Below are 6,603 nucleotides of genomic sequence, written 5' to 3' on the forward strand. Positions count from 1 at the left end.
TATTCCCTTCCTTCATATCGATGATAGCACCGATAGTCCTTAGGAAAGGTCTACCAAGAATAATAGGGCATGTAGGATTGCAATCAATGTCAAGCACAATGAAATCCACGGGTACATAGTTCCTATTTGCAATAATAAGAACATCATTGATCCTTCCCATGGGTTTCTTGACAGTAGAATCAGCAAGATGGAAATTAGAAGAACACTCTTCAATCTCATTAAAACCCAGAACATCACATAAAGACTTTGGAATCACAGAAACACTAGCAACCAAATCACACAAAGCATTGCATTCATAGTTTTTGATTTTGATTTTGATGGTAGGTTCCCACTCATCATGAAGCTTTCTAGGGATAGAGACTTCCAATTCAAGTTTCTCTTCAAGATATTTTATCATAGCTTCGACGATATGATTGGTAAAGGCTTTGTTTTGGCTATAAGTGTGTGGAGAGTTTGACATGGATTACTTCAAAGAAATGCATTCAATCAAGGAGCAACTATCATAATTGAATTCCTTGAAATCCACGGTAGTAATTTCATTACTATTCAAAGTTTTAACATCTTCTACTCCACTTTTAATGCTTTTAGCATCAAGATAGATGGACTCTGAATCATTGGGGAACTTTTCAATGAAAGTGGATTCATATCCAGCCCCATAATCATTAGGTTTGACACAAGAAAACAAATATTCAATAGGAGTCACACCAAGCACTTTAAGATCTTCGTGATTCTCATCACAAGAACACGCATTTTTAAGCCATTCATGTCTAGCACGAATTTGGGCGGTTCTTTCTTGGCTTTCAATCATGGAAACACACATAGCTTTCAAAGTTTCATCCATGTTGATTTTGGGAGGAGCACATCTAACTTTCAAAGCATCAACATCACTAGACATTCTATCAATGCTCTTAGCTAAATCGTCAATTTTGAGTAGCTTTTCCTCTATGGATGCATTGAAAATCTTTTGAGAGTTGATGAACTCTTTGATATTACTCTCTAGATCACAGGGTAATCTATTATAATTTCCATGAGTATCGTTGTAGGAGTTGCCAAAATTATTAGAGGAGTTGCTAGGAAAAGGCCTAGGAACATAGTTTCCTCTAAAAGCATTGTTGTTGCCAAAGTTATTCCTACCAACAAAATTAACGTCCAAGCTAGCGTTGCTACTCTCAATCAAAGAGGACAAGGGCGTATCATTAGGATCCAAAGGAGCACTTCTACTAGCAACCAAATTCATTAACTCATCCATCTTAGCACTTAACGAGTTAATTTCTTCTATAGCGTGTACCTTCTTACTAGTAGGTGACCTTTAAGTGTGCCACTGAGAGTAGTTTGTCATGATGTTGTCTAAGAGCTTTGTGGCTTCCCCTAGCGTGATTTCCATGAACGTTCCACCTGAAGCAGAGTCCAAGATATTTCTAGAACCGAAATTCAAGCGAACATAAAAGATTTGAATAATCATCCAAAGACTCAAGCCATGAGCGGGACAATTTCTAATCATTAATTTCATTCTCTCCCAAGATTGTGCAACATGTTCATGATCAAGTTGCTTGAAATTCATGATATCATTATGGAGAGAGATGATCTTAGCCGGCGGAAAATACTTGGATATATAAGCATCTTTGCACTTATCCCAAGAATCGATACTATTTTTGGGCAAAGAAGAAAACCAAGTTTTTCGCGATCTCGCAACGAGAAAGGAAAAAGCTTCAATTTAATCACGTCATTATCCACATCTTTTTCCTTTTGCATATCGCAAAGCTCAATGAAGGTATTGAGATGGGATGCGGCATCTTCACTAGGAAGGCCAGAGAATTGCTCTTTCATAACAAGATTCTGCAAAGCGGCATTGATTTCATATGACTCCGCACTAGTGGCGGGAGCAATCAGAGTACTAATAAAATCATTATTATTAGTATTCGAGAAGTCACAAAGTTTGGTGTTTTCGTTCATGGTGACTTCACCAACCAAGCAAGCACAAAGGCAAACAAAGGGCAGGCGAGAAAAAGGGCGAACGAAAAAGGCAAATTGGTGAAGTGGGGGAGAGGAAAACGAGAGGCAACTGGCAAACAAAGTAAATGCAACAGATGAGTTTGCGACACCTACTTGGATGAGTTATTGATTTGATCTTCCTCCCCGGCAACGGTGCTAGAAATTCTTCTGCTATCCCACAGACAACTGCGCCAGAAATTGACATGTTGACGGAGGCTGGGCTTGCGTTGGTTTTTCCCTTGAAAAGGAAAGGGTGATGCAGCACGGGAGCAGTAAGTATTTCCCTCAGTTTGAGAACCAAGGTGTCGATCCAGAAGGAGGGTCTCGTCAAGTCCAGAGTACCTGCGCAAACACAAACAAGCTTGCACCCAACGCTTCGAAGGGGTTGTCAATCCCTTCAAGATTGTTTGCAAAGTGAGATCTGAAGGCGGAAAGTGCAACGAAGTAAAAAGTGTAAGGCTGAAAATATGGTGTGGAGTAGACCCTGGGGGCCATAGTGTTCACTAGAGGCTTCTCTCAAAATAGCAAGTATTACGGTGGGTGAACAAATTACTGTCGAGCAATTGATAGAACCGCACAAAGTCATGACGATATCTAAGGCAATGATCATACATATAGGCATCACGTACGAGACAAGTAGACCGATACTTTCTCCATCTACTACTATTACTCCACACATCGACCGCTATCCAGCATGCATCTAGTGTATTGAGTTCATGACGAACAGAGTAACACTTTAAGCAAGATGACATGATGTAGAGGGATAATCTCAAACCAATGATGAAAACCCCATCTTTTTACCCTTGATGGCAACAACACGATGCGTGCCTCGCTACCCCTTCTGTCACTGGGTGAGGTCACCACACGGTATGAACCCAAAACCAAGCACTTCTCCCATTGCAAGAATCATAGATCTAGTTGGCCAGACAAAACCCACAACTCGAAGAGAATTACAAGGATATGAAATCATGCATAAGAGAGATCAGAAGAAACTCAAATAAGATTCATAGATAATCTGATCATAAATCCACAATTCATCAGATCTCGACAAACACACCGCAAAAGAAGATTACATCGGATAGATCTCCATGAAGATCATGGAGAACTTTGTATTGAAGATCCTAGAGAGAGAAGAAGCCATCTAGTTACTAGCTATGGACCCGTAGGTCTATGGTGAACTACTCACGCATCATCGGAGAGGTCATGGTGTTGATGAAGAAGCCCTCCGTGTCCGAATCCAACCTCCGGCAGGGCACCAGAACGTGCCCCAGATGGGATCTTGCGAAGACAGAAGCTTGCGGCGGCGGAAAAGTACTTTCGATGATCTCCTGATATTTTGGGATTTTTAGGGAATATATAGGCGCAACCCCTAGGGCAAAGGGCGCCCAGGGGGCCCACAATCCTGGATGGCGAGGCCTCCCCTGGCCGCGGGGTGGGGGCTTGTGGGGCCCCTGAGGCTCCCCTGCCTTGGCTCTCAAGCTTCTCGATCTTCTTCCGTTCCAGGAAAAATCTTTTCGGGGATTTTCTTCCGTTTGGACTCCGTTTCAAAATCTCCTCTGAAAGGGGTCAAAAACATGGAAAAAAGAGGAACTGGCACTTGGCACTGAGTTAATAAGTTAGTCCAAAAAATATATAAAAGGTATGTGTAACATTCAAAGTTTGGCAAGATAATAGCATGAAACCATAAAAAATGATAGATACGTTGGAGACGTATCACACCACACGGGGTGGGCCACGCCCAGGCAGCCTCTCTACGCGGCCAGGGGGCAGGCTGCGCCAGCAGGGCGCCTGGCGTCCTGGTGACCCCCTCTGGCCCTCTCTCGGCCGTCTGGAGTCTTCTGGAACGCTGATTTTTATATATTGTTTTTGGAATTTTTCGGGGACTGTAAATATGGGTATATACCTTCAGTTCAGAGACATCAACAGACAGAAACTGGCACTGGGTGCACTGAGTTAGTATGTTAGTCCAAATATGTTGAAAAATGTATGAAAGTGTACAAAACACATAGCAATATCACCCAAAACTTGCATGGAGCAAGTAGAAATTATATATACATTTGGGATGTATCAACCGATCCTTCACATTGTCGTGGACGGCTCGTCAGCTGCATGTGCACCACTCATCCACCAACGCCTCTCAACAATCCATCTTATCTGCACACCATCTCGGGGGCACCTATAAGTTAGTAAAAAGAATTTTGAGTGCTACACCTACGAATCAATTCAAGAAAACTTCGTACAAGGCCTTAAGAATAGGTAATTACCTTCATGTACTGCTCCTTCTTGAGATACTTTCCGCATCACTCCTTCTTCTCCTACTTAACACCACTCGTGGCATACTAGTCTCGAATAGCCTGCGGCCGAGCCTTGTGGCGTAAGTTCTGTAATAGCTGCTTGCACTCGGCCTCGAGACAATACCGATTAGTACAATAATTAGCTATATTGTTAATATTAGATTGTGTAAAAGGAGAATTTACCCAAAAGGTGTTGATCACCATCTCGACCCTCGTGTGGCACAAGACACCATCTTTAATCTCCTCCGAAAGGGCCTGTGCAGCCTGGTAGTGCTCCCAGGTAAATCCTAGTGTAGGAACCTGACCCTCACCAGGTAACGTGACAAACCCCGAGAAATTTGTCCGGCAAAGCACACCAAGGACGGTGTTCGGCTCGTGGACTCCAATGGGGTGTTTCCAACCCCTGCGGTATGACAAGGTCAGCGCATTAGATATTTGAAGAAACTTGAAGGCAAATGATATAAAAAAGAGTAAATGCACTTACCTCTCCCCTTCAGGCGTAATCACCAACCTCTCCTCGCGTTTCGCCGGTAAGACCGGGAGACGTGCACTACCATGCTTGTACATGGTGACCCCGTCCACCATGTCGCCCTCACTATCCGTAGACTCATTCCCACCACCAACAGAATGGCCACCCGACCCCTCGGTCAAATCCGAACCCTCGGTCCGATCCGGCTAGGCACCCCATCCGGGCGTCTCCACGTTGGCCGAAGCCTCTGTGGTGGGAGTCTCCTCGGATGTAGCCTTAGGAACCGTAGTCTCATGGGCCGAATGCTCGTCGACCCGAGGCTCCTAGACTAGAGTCTCATGGGCCGAATGCCCGTCAACCTGAGGCTCCTGGACCGGAGTCTCTGTAGCCTCCACCGCAAAAGGGTCCACCATAGTAGTCATGTGCTCGGGTGAATGAGCTACTGGTGGTGGAAAGTATGGCGTAGTAGTCCGCCTACCTCTCCCGTAGCCACGTCCTGTACCCTTCCCCTTCTTCCCTGCCCGACCTCCTCTCCTAGTGGGCAACGCCGTCGATGAAGAAGCACCTGCGGGTAGTGCGTTAGACTATCCGACAAGGCTCTATAGATAGATAGGGGTGGAATGGAAGTACCACCCCTCGCGCGGGCCATCGACGAAGAAGAACCTGCCGAGCAATCTGGACCCATGCCCACCATCTTTCAACACCTGCCATGATAAAGAGTAAAAGAAATTAGTACAACATAAAAAAATTGAATACCTCACATGAATAATAATATGCACATATATAATTTACGTTGGGATGCATACAAACTAATAATTCTCTGGATCTATAAATGCATCATCATCATCATCACTATCACGCGTGTCTTCATGAATGACGTGCTCATCGGTTTCAACGACATCAACTTGTGGAAGGCCTTTCTGTAATGGTCAAGCATTGACAGGTCATCTGCAGGAGTAACCTCTTCTAGTTCCGGATCTGCTGGTCCTGACTCAGGGGTGAAGTCGATTCACTGTCGCTATCTACATCCATGTTCTGGGATGAAGCACAACAATTCTTGAAATGCTTCTTAGAAAGTCGTGTTTCTTGGAAGAATTCTTCGTCACATATGTCTGGGTTAATGTGAGGTTCATAATCCTCTTCATCTGGGGGAGGTGGTCTAACATGTGGCGGCAGTTCATAAACAACATGCCAACCATTCAGATTCTAATCAGTTTGGCATGGCCATGGTAGATAGAAAACTTGGTCACCTTTGAGCCGTAATATAGACATCGGGAACATCTAAATGGGTGCTTGGATTGATTTCGACTAGCCCTATATGTTCACGAGTCCTTCTAGTCTCCTTCAGCTAGAACCAATAAAATTTGAAGACTATGACGTTCGGTGGGTTTCACCATAGATTTGAAGTTCATAAATTGCTTCAACTCTTCCATAATACTCGATAACACCTTCGCCGCTAGCAGAGACACAACAATTTGTAGATTTCCGGTCGGGCATAGATAGCGCTTTGCCAAAGGTACGAAAGTGATACACGTTGATGTTGTATTTCTTAAATGAACGGACCTTATAGTCAAAACCATTAGCGGCTTGTCTCAATTCGGCGTCCGTAGACTCTGAATTAGCCTACAAGTTTAGCCGAAAGTTAGACCAAGAAATGAAATGGTCCATTATTGATAATTACTGTTTGTTGGAACCAAGCGATGGAACCGAGATATCCGCCTCCATGCTTTGCCACAAGCTCATACTCTTCGACATAATCATTTTGGATCACCGCTCCATCCAAGAATTTGGCGACGTAGTGTATCAAATATCCGAGAATAAGAGAAGTTCGAAGGAATTAGAAGTTGC

This window comes from Hordeum vulgare, chromosome 7H (genome assembly GCF_904849725.1).
Source record: "Hordeum vulgare subsp. vulgare chromosome 7H, MorexV3_pseudomolecules_assembly, whole genome shotgun sequence".
NCBI classification, from domain to species: domain Eukaryota; kingdom Viridiplantae; phylum Streptophyta; class Magnoliopsida; order Poales; family Poaceae; genus Hordeum; species Hordeum vulgare.